This window comes from Kogia breviceps, chromosome 3 (genome assembly GCF_026419965.1).
Source record: "Kogia breviceps isolate mKogBre1 chromosome 3, mKogBre1 haplotype 1, whole genome shotgun sequence".
Classification (NCBI taxonomy): Eukaryota; Metazoa; Chordata; class Mammalia; order Artiodactyla; family Physeteridae; genus Kogia; species Kogia breviceps.
In genome coordinates, this window is record NC_081312.1 from 135,471,272 (window position 1) to 135,491,451 (window position 20,180).

The following is a 20,180-nucleotide window of genomic DNA, read 5'->3' on the forward strand; positions in this document are numbered from 1 at the left end:
CACTGGGCTGAAATGGGGAAGTGCCAGGAAAAACTTCTAGGGGTGGGACTTGCCCCATCAGACCCAGGATGAAGTCCATTATCAATGGTTGAACTGAGAGGGCTAGGTGCTCAGACACATGTACAGACATGCATTTCCCAAAGCCTCAGACAATGTGTCTGCTTTATTCACAAAATAATTATTCTCCTGAGGTGTGTACAGCACCTTTTCCAAGTCTGGGCCTTCTTGCTCTCATTGTAGTTGAAGGAGAAAAGGACACAAACCACACAAGCAAAGCACCCTGCTGCTACTCCATCCCTGATACGCAGTAAGTCCCTCACTGCTTGGAGGATTTGCGGGGGGTGGGAAGAAGGGGTTCCCTTTGTCACTTCCAAGCCAGGTGCTCCCTTCTGCCTGGCTCAGACCCCTTAAGAACATTGTGCAGGCAGTGGAGTGGCGTAAGGTGCTGTTGGAGGGAGGCTTCCTCCTGGTGGCCCTGGGAGCTTGGGGCTTGGGCCAGGCAGAGAGGTTGGAAGGAGTGGCTGGGCCTCTGTCAGCGGAGGAGTCCTTCCCTGCGAGGAGCAGTGATGGTCTAGGTCTTGCCTCTGGAGTTGACCTCAGCAAGGCAAGTCCCTGCTCTCTTCTCTCAGGGCCTCAGTTTCCCCATCTTACCCGGCCTGGCTTACCCGGCATGGCTCAGCTGGCCTAGAGGCTTGACAGTCTGAGTTCCTGGCCTTCTTGCCAGCCCCCTGCCCAGCTGTTTCTCAAGCCCTCGTCTCCAGCCCTGGCTCAGTCCCTCTCTCTCCTTCCTCAGCCTGTTACCAGCACGACCCGGGAGCTCCGCCGGCCCTCCTGATCCGCGGGGGGATCCCCCGCCCGGAGCTGGGAGAAGGAGGCAGAACGCAGGCCACTCTGACCCAGCCGAGGGAGAGGGGGAGGTAGGGATGAGAGAGGAGGGCAGACACAGGAAAAGGTTAAAAGGAGGAGAAAATAGCAAAAAGAGATAGAGGGGGCAAGAGAGAGAAAGGAGGAAACGGAGAGAGACGAGGGAAAGAACGTAAAGTTGGGGGGGGTGGAGGGAGGTGAGAAGAGAGACTGGGAAAGGTTCAGAGAAAAAGGAAACCAAAGGAAGGCTGGAGGGAGACACGGAAAGAGGAAAAAGAACAAGCGAGCGAGAGCGAGAAAGCAGGGTCTGAAAGGACCGAAGAGGGAGAAGGAGAAAAAAAAAGAGGCGGTGGGTGGGGGGAGCGAACGGAGGGAGGGAGCCACGAGCAGGGAGGAGGGAGTCTGGGAGGGAAGGAGAGAGGGAGGGGCCGAGGGACGAAGCGGGTGGGGGCTGGCTCGGCGGCGGCAGCAGCGGCAGCCTCCGCGGCTGCAGCCGCGCGCGACGGCTCGCTCACTCTCTCGCGGTGCCCGCCGCCCGCCGCCCGGCTCTGGGCTGCCCACTCGCTGCTCCGGCTCCTGGTCCGGCGCTCCGGCGCGGCTCAGGCTCCGGAGGACAGGACCGCGACTGGCCGACTGAGCCCCGGGCGGGCCGCGAAGCAGGTAGGTGGCTGGGAGGGGACGGCAAGGATGCGGAGCCTCGGAGTGCTGTGGGCACAGGGGGACGGGGTTTGGGGGTTTTGATCCCGGGGAAGGGTCTTTGCATCCCCGCGACTAACTTTACACCAGCCCCGTGGATTCCCGCTGTCCTGCCGGGATCCGGGCTGCGGAAGCCGAGTTTGGCGCGGGAGCAGGTGAGTGCCGGTAGAACGCCAGGGGTCCGCGCAGGATGTGGAGCGCCCCGGCGTGGGCAAGCGCGGACTCCCTGGCCTCAGTCCGGACGCAGCGCCCACGGCGAGGGAAAACCCGAGCGCAGCGGCGCGGCGCGATTGTCCCAGGGAGGGCGCCCGCCCTCCTCTGAGTCTGGAGACTCCCGCCCCCCGAGCCGCCCCGAGACTCCCGGGAGAGCCGGGGTCCGGGCGTAGAGCCTGCGAGGCGCGGCCAGGTCCCCCGAGGTGGCCAGCGGTGTGCCTAGCTGCCGCTGAGCCCCGGGCGGTACCATGTGCACTTTTGCTTTTTGGAGGCGCGAAACGGAACGTATACCCCTTCCAGTCTTTCTCATCCAGTCGTCCCGACTCTTCGGGGAAGTCCGAGTCGTCTCCCCGGACGTCCCTCCTGCCCTCGGCGGCGACCCCAGCTCCCGAAGTTAAGAGAAGCTAGTCACTCCCAGTGCGCGCCTGGAGCGCGGTTCCGAAGTTCCCAAGTTCTCGCCTAGCCGTGGGCGGTGGTGTTGGAGCTGGGGCGGGTGGTGGTTGTGGTCCCTTAGAGCAGCAAACGCAGCCGCCTTCCTCCTGCGCTTGGTTTATTTTTCTTATTTGTTTGAAAAAATACGACGAAAAATACGCAAAATCGTTCCTCGCGGGAGTCAAGGTCTGTGAGTGGTACCGAGCCGTCACCCGACCGGAACCTGGGTGGCTCCGCTTCAGGATCTCCCGCTCCGTACCGTCCTCCCCCCCACCCCCCGGGGACGCAAAGAGCAAGGCCTCCAGGAGGTTGGAGGAGGCCTTTAGGTGGTTTGGGCTCCGGGCCATCTCTGCTCGCTCAGGCCATGGTACTCGAGCGCGAGCATCAGCGCCCCTTCCACGCTCTGCCGGGAAAGTAGGGGTGTCGGCAAGCGAAGGCTGGCCGGGGCTTTCGGAGCCTGCCGGGGGCACGTGTTCTCTTGTTCCGGGAGGCCGGACTTAACCCGGTGAGGCTTCCGCGGAGGTCGCGGGACCCTGGCTTCGCAGCCCTCTTTGTTGGAGTGCTGTTGGAGAGGTTCTTCTGAAGGGTTTAGAGCAGGTTTAGTGGGACCGAGAGCTGGGGGCTTTGCGGAGAGGGTACCCTGGCCCTTGTCTCCTGCCAGTTGGGCGGGGTCCCCGCAGGGCGTCGAATCTACCGTCTACAGACACTCCATCTTCAGCTCCTTTGGCGGGTTTTTCCCTGGTTGCACATCACGCATCAGCTCTCTCCGTAGATCATATGCTGTTTAAGCTGCTAGAAATTCCAGGTCCTCAGTCTCCACCTCTTCCTCCCAACTCACAGATCAACAAACGGAGGCACAAAGAAGTGAAAGGATTCGCTTAGAGCTAGTTAAGGGTGTGAGGGAATGTAAACCAGGTCTCCTGACTCCTAGCTCAGGGCTTTTTTTCTAGTACTCTGTGCTGTCCTTACCACTTTCTCAGCACAGGGCAAGTGTTCCCAGCCAGGCCACTGTAAGCCCTTTGGAGGCTGCAGGACTGGTTGTGTGTGAGGTTAGAGGTAGAGGACTGGTTTCCCGTCAGGTGCTGTGCTGTGATCATCCCCCAGGACAAATCACTTAGGTGACAGTTGGTTGTATATGTTATATGTATCCTGCCCCTGCACTGAAGTCTGGGGGTAAAGGAAACCCTTAAGACTCAACCCAGCCCCATAGAATGCAGTCCACAGGGAAAGAGCAGCCACTGTTTTGTAGTCAAGGAAGGCTTCCCAGGTGAAATCACTGTTTGGAGGGGGCAGGATTAGGGATAGTACCTGGAAAAGGGATGATTTGGAATTGAGTCTTGGGTAGATTTCTAATTGAGGGAGAAGGATCATAGGGCACGAGGCTTGAGTCCTAAGAGGGTAGAAAAGCTCTCCTTAAGTGTCTGGTCAAAAGACAGTAGAGTCAGCACCAATGAGAATTTGGCCTTTGAGTGAGAAGCATGAGGGCAGCTAGAAGACCCAGCTGCTTAGAACTCAAGCTCAGAAGCTGTGGTCAGTGCCTGATCGCCCTTCAGCTCCGGCCCCTTCCTGCACAAGGATCCTAATATCAAAAAACAAAACAAAACAAAACAAAAAACCAAAACAAAAAAAACCCACCCCAAAACAAAAAAACCAACCCTGGCCCGGAGGTCTTCTAGTTCCTAATTCAGGGTGAGAAATTGGCTGGGAAGTCAGCACTCTGAGCCAAGGGTTGTGGCTCCGGCTAGGAAATATTCAGGCTCTTGCTTCTCCTTTTCCCTTTTCTCCTTCTTCCCTGGGGTTTCAAATAGTTTCTTTGCCCCTTTCCAAACATAACTTTTAGATACTTGAAGGTTTGGGGCCTACAGTTGAACTTAGTATGGTCAGGGCATTTAACGTGCTAGGAATATTTAGTCAACAAACAGTTCTTGAGCTCCTACTTTGTGCCAGGCACTGGCCTAGGCCTTGGGAGCCAGTCAGTCAGAGTCCCATACCTCATGATGCTGACATTCTAGGCGTCATCCTCCACAGGCTTCAAGTCTAGTTGTAGAGTGGAGGCAAACACACAAAAGATGTCTGAAGAAGTGCTGAAATGGGACAATGTAAAAAAAATAATCCTGAGCCTCCCCTCTAGTGGTTCAAGGCTGTGAGGTGAAAAGGCTTGAAGCTACTGACTATGAGATTTGGAGAGTCTGTGGGCTACCATGACCCTGGCTTCTAGTTGCCAAGGGTAACCCAGAGACAGCTGCAATGATGACCTTAGATATGACATTGGAGGACCTCTCTGCAGAGCTTCTGCCAGTCAGAGTATTGCGGGAGGGAGCTGGTGAGTATTGGCAACTATGATCTTGCTATCCATAGAGAGTGGTGCCAGGTAACCATGTACCTGTTAAATTCCAGCATCCACAGCTTCTTGGTGAATGCTGTAGCTCCATTGTATACAGATGGGTAAATGGAGCCCTGACTCTGCAGAATGAGACAGCTATTCAGAAAGGAGCCCAGGCCCTGTAGAGTCCAGGTATCCCTGATCCCTGATTCAATTTAAAATAATGCTCTTTCCTTCCTGTTTTGTAGACCAGTGCTTCTCAGACTTCAATGTGGAAGGCTTGTTTAAACACAGATTGCTGTGCTCCACCCCCAGAATTTTTGATTCAAAGGGTCCAGAGTGGACCCAGTAATTTGAATTTTTAACAAGTTCCCAGGTGATGCTAATAATGTTCTTGGCCTCGGGACCGCAATGAGAGAACCACTGTGTTAGAACAAGGGAAAGTGAGTGATTTTCTTGAGATTATGCAATGAGGGAGCCTGGAACAAAGGCTGTGATTGAGATCTAGGAACTCCCAGAATTTGCCTATGCATGATCCCCTCTCCCTTACCTCCCAGGAGGCCATAGAATTAAAAGAATATTTTATCTTCATCAGTCCAGATACAGAGAGAATATATTGCAATATAATTAGAGAATAAATAGGTGTCGTGTGTTGGATGTAGACTCCATGCCCTGTGGCTCTGTGGGGGTTTATTATAGCACTGTTATAATTGTAAAGGTGTCATCCACTCCAAGAGCCCCTCATGAAACATTCATGGCTTGGGTGGTCATTGTCCTGAAAGGCATGTCTTCTTCATTTAAAAGAAAGAAAGAGAGATTGCTTCTCTGGCTAATGGGACTATCTGTGTTTCATGTGACAGCAACTATGTAATGTGTTTTTAAGGGACAGAGAAAAAAATTGAACAGTGTGAACAGAGAGGGACTGGAGGAAGTCCACCTCACAGGTACACGGATCTGTTTGTGGAAGGTTTCAAAATGTTTCGAAACTGTCTGTTTCACTTGTGTTTCTGATGTGAAGCTGTATCTCAGCAGGAGGAAAGGAGAGTTTGTGTCTCACCTTAGCTGGTTGGGTAAATGTAAAAACACATTTTATCCCCAATGTGTTAATTAGACCCCAAAGAAAAGAACCATAAAAGAGTTGTTCTACTAAATGCTGGTATTTTTATCTGGATTCTATTTATTATTTTACTGTCGAGAAGGAGCAAAAAAATCAATGTTTTTATAGCAAATAAAGCTGGCTGCAGTAATTATGCAGGCTCAACATATTTGTTCTGGAGCAGGAAGTTGGAATTCAGCCTGACTCTCAAACATTTGGGTGAGATCTAATTGAGAAAGACATTTCAAAGAACAAATATTTAGGAATGCGGAGTTTTGCTGATGATCTCTCTGGGCTAAGCATGAGTCCCTTGCTTTTAGCTTGATCCTTAGAGGTGGTGCCTGGTGATGGGGAAGGACCTGGTCCGTAATGTTGAGACCCCGGTCCAAACGTGAGGCTGAAATTTAGAGATAATCAGTGAGTCTGAGTAAAGGGAAGAAAGATGCCTTCAGGGAATATATCCTTTGTAACTGATGAGCACAGGGAGAATCAATGAATCAGAGATAGATTGAGTACTTATTGAATATCTAATCTTGGGAAAGGAACAATGAGGCAGGGACCAGGACTTTTACTTGTTGTATATCTCCCATAATGCTTGGCTCAGTACCTGTAGTGACAAGAGCCCTTGATTGGAGTGGGTATCAGTCAGGGCTGCAAGTAGCAAAAAACCTGAATACAACTGGCTGAAACAATAAGGAACTTAGTATCTCCCAGTACAACAGGTGTGGGCTGTCTGCCCCAAGCTTAGTTCTTTCAGTGGTTCAACAGCATCATTAAAGGTCCAGATTCTTTTCATCTTTTCTTGGTCTCAGGGTCACAAGATGGCTGTATCAGATCCTTGTATTACACCTTTACAATGTGCAGAGGCAGAAAAGGCAGGAGGGGAACCTTTACCAGAAGGCTCAGCAGACTTTCCCTCGTGTCTAATTGGCTGGAATTGTGAGTCGCATGTCCATGCATAAGTCAGCCATAGACAAAGGAAGGAGACCATCATAATTGGTCTAGAATAATCTTGATTTGTGTGTTGAGCCTCAGAGAGGAAAAAAATTAGGAGGCTTTTGGAAAGAAGAAAGGAGCAATCAACAATATCTGCTCTAGAGTTTAAGACCTGGGTTTGAATTTTCTGTATTCCTTTTTAGCCATGTGACCCTAAGCAAAGTATTTCACTTCTTTGTGCCTTAGTTTACTCATCTGGGCAATAGGGATTTATTGGGCAGATAAATCTGAATTAACTCAATGATTGCACTTGATTAGTATGGAAGAAGTACATTATTTGAAGATTTGATCTCTGACATCAAAGGATTATAATCTAGTGCAGGAGACATGTGAGGACTAGACCATGTAGACTATCAAATAATCAGAGAACACACCCAGAGAGTAAACAAATAATTATGACTTGCAGACCAACCATGGTAGGAGGAGCATGACATCAGTAGGAGCCATAGTAGTTAGGGAAGACTTCCTGGAGGAGGTTGTTCATAGTGCATATGGGAGCTCCAGCATCTTAGTATGGATGGGTTATAAGCTTCTTCTGCCCAGCTTGCTGCCTCTTGCTTTTCTTATCTCAGTGGTAAAATGGGACCATTAGGCCAAGATGAGATCCTATATCTTATCATCAGTTGTTGATTAGATGATATGAGGATGATGATGATGTTTGGCTGCCATTATAAAGTCTGTATGCCTAGAATGAAATATAATGTCTTCCCACTTCTCAAGCCATCTGCCCTTCTGGATTCTTCATTCTTGTTGGCAACACCGTCTTCCCAGATGCTTGGGCTCAAAACCTTAGCAACACTTTTGCCTCCTTCCTCTATTTCCTGTATTCAAGCACCGACTTTTTTTTGTTTTCATTATGTTTCTTGAATATAAGTCCTCCTTTCTGGCATGAGACTTCCCCTTTGTACAGGTTCTTTCCACCTCGTGCTGGGTGATGGCACTGGCCTCCTGCTCTGATCTCCCAGCCCCAAGGCATAGTGCCTGGGGGTCATAGGGACATACATCTCCTACAGGAGCAGTCTATGGGGCTCTGCAAATAGCATCATCTGTAATTCTTGTGCAGAGGCGGCAGTGAGCCTAGAATCTGTGCTGTAGACACATTATGTGGCCTGAGGTGCCATTTCCCAGCCTCTATCTCCCTCCTTCAAGTCATCCTAAAATGTCCTTTTTACCTTACATTTTTCCCCATAGTATTCACTGGATGAAGCCCAAACTCCTCACATTGACCCTCGTAAGTCTCCACAACCTGCCTGCATCCTTTCTCCCCATCTTTACCTGTCAGGACTCACCACCACGTTTGACTCTGCTTCAAGTTCTGCCTTTCTCTGTGTTTAAGCCAAACCATCCTTTCCTTCAAGGCCAGTGTTAGAGCCGCATCCTCATTAGACCTTCCCTGACCACCAGAGCCCACAGCGATCTCGAAGCATCTATCTTTCCTTCCCCTGAACTTCTGTAGCAATTATTGCCTACACCACAAATTCGGTGCTTCATAATACACTCTAGGGTCATTGTTCAGCATTTTGTTGAAATGTTCCTCATCTTCCCAATTGGATGTAAGGCCGTTGAGGTCTGAGATGGTGTGGGAGTGGATCCTTCTTTGTATCCAGTTGTGACATGCAAGCACAGGGCACTTCAGTGAATATTTATTGAATTAATAAATCACAGGAATAAGGGAAATAAGATTATTTACTTGAAAAGTCAGTTAATCTTCACCCTTTTTACCTTAACCTCACTTTGGAGATGGGACTCAATTTGATGAATGCCTGCCTACTATATGCCAGGCACTAGTTTAGGTGATTTGGGGAGGTTGTTTTAACTCAGCCTTGTAACCACCCTGTGAGGTCGGGATTATGGTTGTCATTTTACAGATGAGGAAGTGGAGGCTGGGAGAGGTTAAGTGGCTTCTTCCCGACATTCTCCTGACCCATGGGTGCCCTGTTCTCCCAGTCTCTTTTCCCCATTTGCTGTGTCCCACAGCCTCCTTCTGTCTCTTGTCTCTGATAAGACTCAGGCCCCCTCTTGTGTGTTGGGGGACTTTTTAAACTCGATGTTTACAACAACTCTTTCCTGAAGCATAAAACATTCTGCTAGTGGGATCAAGCTGGATCTGAGCCAGGTTTTCTGAACTCCTCTGCCCTCCCTTTACCCCCATTTGACCCTCTGTATCCATCCACCCTCGCCTGCCACCACTCCTGTTCTGTGTCTCTGGTGTCTTACCTGTGGAAGGAAGACACTGCTGACCTGTCAACAGGAAGGAGGTCTCTGCTGCCTCCAGGAGCTTTGACTGGCATTCTTCCATCCTTTATAGCATTCTTCTTTCCTCTCATTCATTCATTCATTCATTCTGTAAATACTGATCATTGGTCACATACTCAGTATAGCAGGGAACAAAACAAAGCCCTTGCCTTCATGGAGCTTGCACTGAAGTGGGGGAGACAGGTGGTAAAAAATGAACACATTATATACTTTACGCTTGTTGCAATGAAGAAAAATAGCAAGGTGAAGGGGTATGTATGGTGATGAGATGCAGTGTGGTCAGGGAAGGCCTCTCTGATGGTGACATTTGAGCAGAGACTGAGAGGAGGGATGCCATGTGGGTATCTGGGAGTAGGGGACACCAGGCAGAGGGGATAGTAAGTGCAAAGGCCCTGAGGTGAGAACTCCCCTGGTAAGTTCAAGGATAAGCAGGAAGGTGACAGTGGAGAGAAGGAGGCGAGCTTGCTAGGAGGTGAGGGCTGCCCATCTCCAGCTTCCTCACTGCCTCAGGAACGCTGTTGCCTTCTCACAGCTTTTGCCACTGGCCGAAATGATCAGTTCCCTCCACTCAGCCAGGTCCCACTCAGCCTTCACAGCTCAGCTCTGGCCCCCCACCTTCTAGGGGGCTTCCATCTCTGCCATCTCTCATTGATCTACCTCTCCCCTGAGTTCCTACAACTCCCATCTCTCCACTACACAGCCGAGCTGTTGATTATCTAGTGGCTGGTTCATCTTCACCTGGGCTCTGTCTGTGTGGGTCTCACCTCCCTAACAAACTAGATCCTTGAAACTGGTTTATTCCTTCTTCCCAGGAGCCAGCACTGAGCAGGGCTCAGTGTCTACTTGTTGGTGATGCAGGTGTCAGAAGTGGGAAAGGGGCAGGCTCTGCAAAGATCTGTGGGTGGAATCTTCTTCATGCTATGTTCATTATCCCTTCACAATAGACAGGAAATCTTTTATTCTGGACATCCTTGGAGCACTTTGAGCTGGGAGCCTCTGCCTGGAGCTGGGAGAGGAATCCACTTTTCCTCAGGACTTGGATGAAATTTTGGCTCTGAGGTGTGGTGGGGAGAGGAGCTGGGATGCAGAGAAAGCCGATTGTTTATTAGCCTTTATTGTTCAGTCAAAGTAGAATAAGATGTTTCAGGAGCAAAGGAGGAAGGAATTTACCCAAGAGTCCAGAGACTTCCTGACATCCAAGGTAGGGATCCTGAGTGTGGAGATTGACCTATGGGTGACCTTGGGCAAATCACTTAACCTTCACCTATTGCAGTTTCTTCTCAGCCAAACCTCGCCTCTGCCCATCCACTGTAGAAGAAAATGAACAATTAGCCTGATTTTTAGGCTTGTTCTCTGCATTAATCTTTAGGTCAATGGTTTTAAAACTTAAGAAATGTACAGATGGTTCCATTTTAAAGGGAGAGGGACTTCCCTGGTGGCACAGTGGTTAAGAATACACCTGCCAAGGCAGGGGACACGGTTTGAGCCCTGGTCCGGGAAGATCCCACATGCCGCAGAGCAACTAAGCCCATGTGCCACAACTACTGAAGCTCACGCGCCTAGAGCCTGTGCTCCTCAACGAGAAGTCACCGCAATGAGAAGCCCGCGCTTCTACACAATGAAGAGTAGACACCGCTCAGCATAACTAGAGAAAGCCCACGTGCAGCAGTGAAGACCCAGTGCAGCCAAAAATAAATTAAAAAAAATAAATAAAGGGGGAAATTGCTTCCCACAGACCTCCAATATTGTCTTAAATTATTAATATAATAATATATATATTATTATTATATATAAATACAAAACTAGACATAAACAACTTATGCTTATAGCTCATACATAGTCTTAGCGCCCAAACAAGTTTATAAATTAAAATGCAAACTACAAAGCCAGTAACATTCAGATTAACAATATTAATTTAACGTGATAGATGCTGTTGTGCTAAGACTACGTCAGCCCTTCCTACATGATCATGGTTTTGGTTGCTTCCTCCACCACATGCCCTGTGGTGACTCAACTCTCCCCTTGCTTTTCTTAGCTTGAACAACTGTGAAGCTTTCGTTCCTACAACAGGCTGAAGGGTCATCTGGCCAGCCCTTGGCACAAAAGCATTTGTGTGTCAGGCAGCCACGTTTTTCTCATTAGCCCACAACAATTAAAGGAGCTCTATTTAATTCTAGTGCAACAGCAGATGCTGACACAAAGCTGTCTTGCGACTGAGTGTGACTACTTGATCACTGAAATGAAACCACAACACTAGTACTTCAGTGCCTAAGGAACCCCTGCTTGAGAACAAATGTTGAGTGCTCTGAAAGAGCGCCCCCAGTGGTTTGAAAGAGTTAATGCTAGAACTGTGGCTGATTGTTCTGCAATCCTAGTAATAGAAACCACATTTTGGACCTTTGCATGCACCACTGTCTCAAGAGGTAGGTAGAATAGTATTAGCCTTATCGTACAGACGAGACGATTGAGGCTCAGAGAAATTGAGCAGTCAGGGTCCCACTGGACATTGGCAGCGTCTGGATTCCACCCAGGTCTGCATGACTCAGAGCCCCTGGATGTGCTACCAGGCTTCACTGCCTCCTTCCCTACAGACCCTCACCAGGTTTCAGGGCTCTTTGATCAGAGTACAAGGACTCTGGAGTAATTTGGGAACCTCTAGATTCTCCCAGTGGACTCACTGCTTTCTGGTGGAGTAGTTAGAGTGTTATTTGATGCAGAAAACAGAAGTGAAGCTAGTAAAGAGCAGGATAATGGTTCTCAGATCCTCGGGTGGCTTTGGATGGCAGTGGCAGGGGATGGAGGCTTCCCTGAAGGTGCGTGGGAGGAGTGCATGCCCGTTACCCTAGGAGAGAAGATACCTTAACGGCTACCTTGGTTAGGGCTTCACACTTTAACAAGCACTTTTTTGGTGCATTTATTTTCAAGTTTGTCCTGTTTTAAAAATTTTATTTTTATTGTGATAAAATACACATAACATAAAATTTACCATCTTAACCATTTGAAGTGTACAGTTCACTAGTATTAAATACTTCATAATATTATGCAGCCATCACCACCATCCCTCTCCATAACTTTCTAGTGTATATTTTACAACTTTGCAAAGCAGGTCATTATCCTCAGAAACAAGGGCTCAAGTGGTTTGCCCAAAGTCTCACCCCAAACCTGTGCCTGCCTGCCTCTCAACCATGACCTTGAGTGATAGTGGTGGGCTTGGTTTCCCAAAGGCTTCTGTGGGACCATGTGAGGTGGCCAGGCTTTCTGAGGTAGGGGCTGAATGGGATGACCTTGGAAGGGCTGTCCTGGAACTGATGCTGTCGGTCAGGATCGGCTTGACTCATTCCCGGGTATCTGGAACCCACCTTTCCTCAGATCGAAAATTATTTAAAACCTACTCCTGCCCTTGGAAGCTGCCCTCCCCCTGCCTAACTTGACTGGTTTATCATCCAAGCTTAAAATAACTACAGTAAATAATAACACCCCAAAACTTTTTTATCCTGCAGTGGATGAGCAACAATCTACATATGCAACTAAATGGCCTGCCTGTCCCCATGAATATTAATTTGGAAAGAGAGCCCAAGGCACTAAAATACACTTGAAACCCTCAATGTGGCATTTTGCAACTTCCAGCTTGCTCCGAAATCACGGCCTTATTATATCTCAGGGTACCCCTGCTCCAAGCTGACCTCCCTTTTGAACCTCTGAGGCTACCCGGGGGACATAGAATATCTCAGGTAGGCAGGCCAGAGGCCTGGGGGTGATGGCTGAATCCTAACCCCTGGGGCTGTGGTTGACCTTGTCCTTCCCTGGCAGGGCCCAGGCCTGTCCTCCTCTCAGATCCCCGCGTTAGCAGTGAGTCCCCAAGGTCAGGGGACAGTTCTGGGGAACATCGCAGGGCAAATGCCAGCCTCAGGCTCTTGTGCTATCAGGGAGATGGAAGGTGGGGGAGGGAGGGGCCTTGAGAATCAGCTTGTCTTATCTCTCAAATGAGGCAAATGAGGAAACTGAGACCCTGGGATGGTGGGTGACTTGCCCAAAGTGACATGGTGACTTAGTGGCAGGGAGTGACAAATATTACTCATTCTTTGCTGTAAAAAGCACATTTCCTTTTCAGTGTTTGTGTGTGTGTGTGTGTGTGTGTGTAGGAAGTGGTGGGCAGAGTGGCATTTAAAGTTTGTATACTTTTGGGGAAAGAGTCATTTTTCTAGTGTGAACATTCACCCAGAGACAGGCAGAGACTGAAAATCCAATCTTGTATCCCATTTGGGTTGAAAGAAATGGTTGTCTTTCTCCCCTAGGAGATTTCCAAATTAGATTATACTAAGGCCGGAATTAACGTGATGTCGCATGGTAGAGCACACCCCAGCCAAAGTGATGAAAGGGCCAGATGGAGAAGGGCAGGATTGTCTCTGAGGAAGCCAGAGGTTGACCGCTGGCCGGGGAGGACCACGAGGTGGAGGAGTGAAGAGCTGGCAGTGATGTCTGTGTCCCACTGTGTACAGGGAAGGCTCTGCTGGGGGAGGGGGAATGGGGTGGCTTCATGGTACCCTACGAAGCTGGGTCTTTCTCTTTCCGGCTGCTTACTGGGTAAGCTCGGGCCTATCTGCTCACCTTTGGGTTTCCTTTTCCTTGTCAGTAAATATTGGAATATTTATCCCCCTACATCCACTTCTTTTTTTTTTTTTTTTTTTCCTTTTTGCGTTACGTGGGCCTCTCACTGTTGCGGCCTCTCCCGTTGCGGAGCGCAGGCTCAGCGGCCATGGCTCACGGGCCCAGCCGCTCTGCGGCATGTGGGATCTTCCCGGACTGGGGCACGAACCCGCATCCCCTGCATCGGCAGGCGGACTCTCAATCACTGCGCCACCAGGGAAGCCCCAACATCCACTTCTTAATCTTGCTTCGTGAAGATCAAATGAGGATTTAAAGTTCCTGCACCACGCCTGGCACAAAGTAGGTATTCAGTACGTCTAGATTGTTTTCTTTTCCAGATAGATTTATCAGACTGGCTGCACTGGGTCAGCATGGAGATGCGTACGTCTGTGTTTGTGTCCGTGTTGGTGTGTTTCTGCGTGTGTGTGTCTGCATATGTGTTTGCGTTCATCCATGTGTGTGGTGGAGTGGGTAGGTGTGTGAGTCTGTGTGTCTTTGTGAATGGCTGGGTGTCTGTGCGTCAGTGTTTCGTGACAGCATGACTGTGTGTGTTTCTGTGAGTGTGTGTGTGATTTAATGTGTGTGTCAGTGTGGAGACAACAGTTGTGTGTGTGTGTGTGTACACGTGTATGTGTACACGTGTATGTAGTGCAGTGCTGGTGTGACTGGAAGAGTCCATGGGGTTGGGAAGGTTCACAGTGCTGTGGACGTGGGTCCTCTATAAGGTGCTCCCAGCCAAAGCATTCACCTGGTTCCTGACCCCAGGTCCTAACTACCCAGGGTTCGCTTTCCTCTACCTCCCTCTAGAGGCCACTGGGCACCTTAGCCCTGGCCCGGCCCTGGATCATTTGCATTACGTTTGCATATTACATGCACATCATTTGCATTGTCTACGTAGACTCTGCTTTCAGTTATGCAGTTTTCAAGGTAAAATGGAGTTGCTCTTCTTCAAGGTCATTATATTAAGAATTGCTGCTTTTTCTTTTATTCTTTCTGGTCCAGAACTCCCTCTCAGAACTGAGGAACTGGGGGAGAATGAAAGCCCAAGAAACCTCTGCTGTACCCTTCGTTGAGCAGAGGGCTTGGTTGGTGGGTAGAGGCCCTGGGACCCTGGGAGGAGCAGCTGGGGGGAGGAGACTTTCTTATTCCACCGGCAGTTGCTTCTGACCAGAGCCAACTATGTCATATGGGAGCCAGAGACAAATACACTCCAACATGTGCCCTGTTGCCTGCTTCTCAAGCCCCCACTGACTTCCGCCTGTGAGGGTGAAAAGGAGGGGTCACTTTGGATGTTTCAGCACCTCTCTACCCATCTCTGGCTGGGGAGGGACCATGAGGCCAGGGCTGGCCTTACGGGAAACAAAGGAGCAAAGGATGTTTTTTCTTTTCAAATATCTAATACATTATGTATATATATGTATATATGTATATTCATTAATTTTCTTCCAGTTTTATTGAGATATAATTGACATACAGCACTGTATAAATTTAAGGTATATGGTATAATGATGTGACTTACATACATCGCAAAGTGACTATCACAATAAATTTAGTGAACATCCATCATCTCATGTAGACACAAAATTAAAGAAATAGAAAAAACAATTTTTCCTGTGATGAGAACTCCTAGGATTTATTCTCCTAACAACTTCCACGTATAACTACAGCAGTGTTAATTATATTTATCATGTTCTACATACATCCCTACCTAGTACAGAAGTAATGATATTTCTAATGCCACAGAAAATACCAACCCAAAAGGCTTCCTTAGGACGGCTGTACCCCCAAAGTATCTTCCTTATGGGCCATCACTGTGCTCAGCATTCCATCTTTAGATATGGGTTGAGTCCTTTCTGCGTGGTTTCTGGCACATTACCTAACTTGTCTGAGCACCCATTTTCTCATCTGTGAAAGGGGCAATAATAATAGTACTTAATATTAATAACAGTACATAGGGTTTCTGTGAAGATTAAATGAACAGTGCAGGTAAAGGGCTTAGCTTAGTTCCTGGAACACAATAAAGACTCGGTAAATGTTAGTGTCAGCAGTTCTCATGGGCTCCCTCTGAAAACAGAGGTTCCGTAGTATGTCTTTTACACTCTAGTATAAATTGTTTATCAGATGCTTCTCAGACTAGTAACAGGCTTGAATCCCTTTAATGTCTTTCAGGAAGTCAAGTCCCCAGGGAACCTGGGCTGCTTTTGCCTTCCCATGCGTGGAAGCATTTCCAGGGGCAGCATGGGAAGCAGGAGATTCTTTGTCTGTGTCTCCATGGATTTGGGTCACTTTCCCCCATCAAAGGGTCAGCAATATCTTGTTTCCTTCTCAAAGTCAATAATTCATCTTCTCTTTTGGTCTTTACTATGAGTAAAGCCCTACTGGCACCAAGGGCCATCCATGACTGAGTATATTTTAGGTTCCCAGAAAACAGACCTTGAGGCAAAACTTAGTGCTAGTGCTATCCTGGGGGAGGGGTGTAGTCCCAGGGCAAGGAGAGTGAGAAGAGAAGGGAAGGTAGGCAACAAAGGAGGAATAGCCAATGCCGACCAGCCACAGCTTTGTAAGGAAGTGAGGAAAGAAAGCCAGTCAGTTGCTTACTCATGAGGGATGTCTGTGGTTAAGCCGAGTGGAACCAGTGTGACTCAGAACAGTTTGCCCAGGGTAGAAGAAGGCAGAGAGTCTATCAGCCAGCATCTTGGTCTCTCATTGGTCCCAGTTTTCGCCATGAGGAAACTCCCTTACACTTCTGGGTCATATCACCTGGCCCTTCTGGGCAGCCACTGGGGAAGCCAGATCCCACGCCCTGTGGTATGGCGCCTCAGCTGAGTCCAGAAGTGAGAACCGCCAGCACCTCCTTATGTCCAGTGGATTGAACCTGGGCACTGGAGCTGCTATGGCTCCTGTGTTGGATGCAGGGGAGGCTGTGCCAGAGTCTCTCCCCAGGGGAGGCTGAGACAGCGGTGGTGTTAGTTGAGATGGAATGGTGGCAGCCTGGCTCTCCATTGAGAAAGTAGCTGAGGGATGGTATAGGAGGAAGCTGTGGCAGAGCAAGTCCAAGAAGACACCTAAGTAGGGTCTGATTTAGCCACCATTAGTCAATTCATTAATACCCAGTTGGGACCAGGTGCTGGAGTCTGGACCTTACCCTGCAGGCAGTGGGGAGCCATCGGCATTCTTGAGCAGGCGAGAGACCCATTCAGCACTCAGCAATGACAAAGTATATTAGTCTGCTCAGACTGCTATAACACAGTACCATAGACTGGGTGGCTTAAACAACAGAAATTCATCTTCTCGCAGCTCTGGAGGCTGGAAGTCCAGGATCAAGATTCCCGCCAATTTGGGTTCTGGTGAGAGCTCTCCTGCTGGCTTGCAGACAGCTGCCTTCTTGCTGTGTGCTCACATGGCTTTTCCTGGGTATGTGCTCACTCACAGAGGGTGGCAGGGGGAGAGAGAGAGAGAGGGAGAGAGAGTGCTTTCTGGTGACTCTTCTTGTAAGGATGCTAATCTTATTGGATCAGGGTCCCACCCTTATGACCTCACTTGACCTTAATAACTTCCTTACACCAAATACAACCACCCTGGCGTTACGGTTGCAACATGAGAATCTTGTGTGGGGGGGGCACAAACATTCAGTCCATGACACAAGGGTTATTTGGAGAGGGTCTGTTTTCAAGTCTGCTTGTCTTTGCCCACAAAAAGTCAGATGGGGGCTGCTATCAGAAGCCCTGGTATTCCCAACTCAGTTCAGGGGAACAGAAAAGACTCAGAGATCACCGTTGCCCATGGAGTTTCATTCAGCAGTGGGAGCAGGTCCTTCCTGGGTCAGCGACCAGGTTGCCTGGGTTTGAACCTAAGCTCTGCCATTTAAAAGCTCGGTGACCTTGGGCAGGGGACTCAGCCTTTACTTATTCAACACACTTTGATGGAGCACTTGCTATAGGCTGGACCCTGTTCTAGCTGTTGGGGATACAGAAGTGAATGGCACAAGATGAACAGATTGAAATCCCTGCCCTTGTGGAACTTACATTCTAGTGGAGGCAGCCAGCTTGTGAACAAAATAAGTTAGTAGATGATAGAGCATATCTGAAGGTGACAAGGGAGTGATGGAGTAGGGATGGGAATACAGTTTTAAACAGTGGTTAGGGAAGGTCTCAATAAAAAGGTGATGTTTGGGACTTCCCTAGTGACGCAGTGGTTAAGAATCCGCCTGCCAAGGCAGGGGACACGGGTTCGAGCCTTGGTCCGGGAAGATCCCACATGCGGTGGAGCAGCTAAGCCCATGTGCCACAATTACTGAGCCCACGTGCCACAAACTACTGAAGCCCATGCCCCTAGAGCCATGCTCTGCAACAAGAGAAGCCACCGCAATGAGAAGCACGTGTACCGCAACGAAGAGTAGCTCCCGCTCGCGACAACTAGACAAAGCCCACGTGCAGCAACAGACCCAATGCAGCCAAGAAATAATAAATAAATAAATATATATTTTTTAAAAAGGTGATGTTTAAGTAAAAGCACAAAGGAAGTCAGGGAGGGGACAATGCTGATCACTAGGGAAGATCTTTCTGTGCCTTAGTTTCCTCACCCGTACAGTGGGGTTATGACAGTACCTGCTGCACAGAGCTGCTCTGAGGGTTGAGTTAATCCATGCAGTGGGCTTAGACCTGGCCTGGCACACAGTGAACACTCATTAATGTTGCTTGTTATTATTGTCACTGCTGCTCAGGTAGGATCGTGTCCCTGCCACCTCTGGGCAGCACTCCTGGGCTCCAGACTACAGGTGTTTCAGTGGCCTTCATCTCTCCAGGAGTGGGAGCAGCTCTCCTCCATCCCTCCTCATTAAAAGGGGACACATACCCTTGCAGTTGGAGAAGCGACACATGCATTTTCTTTTTCCTCAAGCATCTAACTCCCAGAGGGAATCGCAGAAGAGCCTTTAGCAAAATCCAGGTTTAGGAAGCAGCTTCCAGCCTTTCTCTGAAGCAGCTGCAGACTGAGTTGAGCAGGTGTTTATGGCCCAGCCCAGAGTTGGGCTGGGGGTCGGAGTCGCCCACCATGAGAACCAGACCCCCAGCAGGGGGGTCATGGGGCCCTGTCCTGCTTTCCCCCAGAAGTGACCGAGTGGCTGCCCACTTCTCATCAACAGGCACCGGAATTCCTTCAGCAATTGGGACGCCATTATTTACTATCGCAGAGATTTTTGTGGCTGTAATTTACCACCACTGTGAAGCCGGGGACCTGAATCCCAGTAGCTCTATATAGATACTGCATCTAATCAATCCTCTATTACTAGGCAAATGCATCCTATAGGCTACTGATGTCTTTTCCTTTCAAACACCTAATACATAATTAATGATACTTCTAATGCCACAGAGGACACCAACCCCAAAAGCTTCCTGCTATAATTTATACCCACCCAGACAAAAAGATTGGTTTATTGGTTCACTTATCATGCAGGAGTGTGCCTCTCTCTCCTTCCCCAGGATGGGGCCGTAGAGTGGATGAAGGCAGGAAGCTAGCCCTCCAGACAGCATTGAGCCAAGCAGGAGGTTGGTTACCTGTGAGAGGGTACCACGTGCCAGCTTCCTCATGGATTGTCTCATTCAGTTCTTGTGAAGCGACCTGTGAGGGAGGTCCTCCTGTTATCCCACTCTCCAGATGAGGAAGCCGAGGCCAGAGAGGTAATGTGACCCAAGGTCACACTTGGGCCTCTCTGCAGGTTGGTGGACTGCACGGGAGAGCTTGGAGGTCCAGGCTTGGACTGTGAGCTGTGTGACCTGGGCAAGTGGCTTAACTTCTCTGAGTCTTAGTTTCTTAGCCTGTAAAATGGCAGCCATAGTTCCTCCTTTGAAGGATTATTCTAGAATTAGAGATAATGGCATGTGTTAGGCACTGAAAACATGCTTACTGTTTTCCTTTTTTGGAAGTGAATGGTGAGAATGTCATTTTTGAGCGTATTGTTTTGCCAGCAAGGTGGTCTTTGTTGGCGGAGAGAGTATTCTGGAAAGAGACAGGTGTTGAACACCCTGCCATCAGGAAACACACCTTCCCTGGGAAGATTGGGCTCCATGAGAAGCTCCCATCACAGAGTCCACCTGGGAAGTTTCCTTCACCAGGCTTTGAGTGGCATCAGCCTTAGGAATGAAGGAAACATGGTTCCTGTCCTTGAGGCACCGCATCTGGTGGAAATGAACAGACCCAATACTCAGTGTGATGAGGCATAACAGGGTCAGCACACAGGCGCAGGACCCTGACGGCCGGGGGCCCTGGGGTGGTGGTGTCACTGCACAAAGGAAGGAGGTGCCAGGTGGTGGGTGGGGTGTGGCCTATGCCTAGCACAGGGAGGGGCCTGAGAATAAGGACTGAGGTAAATTTTGAGTGTGAGATAGTGGGAACGAGGGTCCAGTCTTTCCCAGGGGCATTGGGGTGGGCTGCCCATCTTGGCTCCGCCCCTCTGTCCCTCTGCTCTGTCAGGGAGGAGATGGAGCTGAGTGGGCAGAGCCTCCTCCCCAGCCTAGGGAGGGAAGGGGAGCTGGAGGCTGAGCAGAGGCAGGAGGGGCCTGGGTGCTTGGGGTGATGGGGAGGCTGCCTGCAAACAGCCACTGGGACCAGGTGGGCGCGGAGGCTCACAGGGGACCCCTCACAGGCTAAAGAACTGGG

At 49.4% G+C, this 20,180-nt stretch overlaps 1 protein-coding gene across 9 annotated transcripts in view; it reads left to right on the top strand.

Annotated features, from left to right (window-relative positions):
* Positions 1–1,285: 1,285 nt before the first annotated feature.
* Positions 1,286–20,180, top strand: part of MEGF11 (multiple EGF like domains 11) — a 366,564-nt gene continuing 347,669 nt past the window's right edge. For 3 of the 9 annotated variants that reach the window (XM_067029611.1, XM_067029615.1, XM_067029617.1), the window contains exon 1: positions 1,445–1,524. The gene's annotated coding sequence lies outside the window, so the exon portion shown is untranslated. Of the gene's footprint in view, positions 1,525–20,180 lie in introns of all 9 variants that reach the window. The other 6 variants (XM_067029610.1, XM_059057710.2, XM_067029616.1 and 3 more) reach the window with 5 other exon arrangements.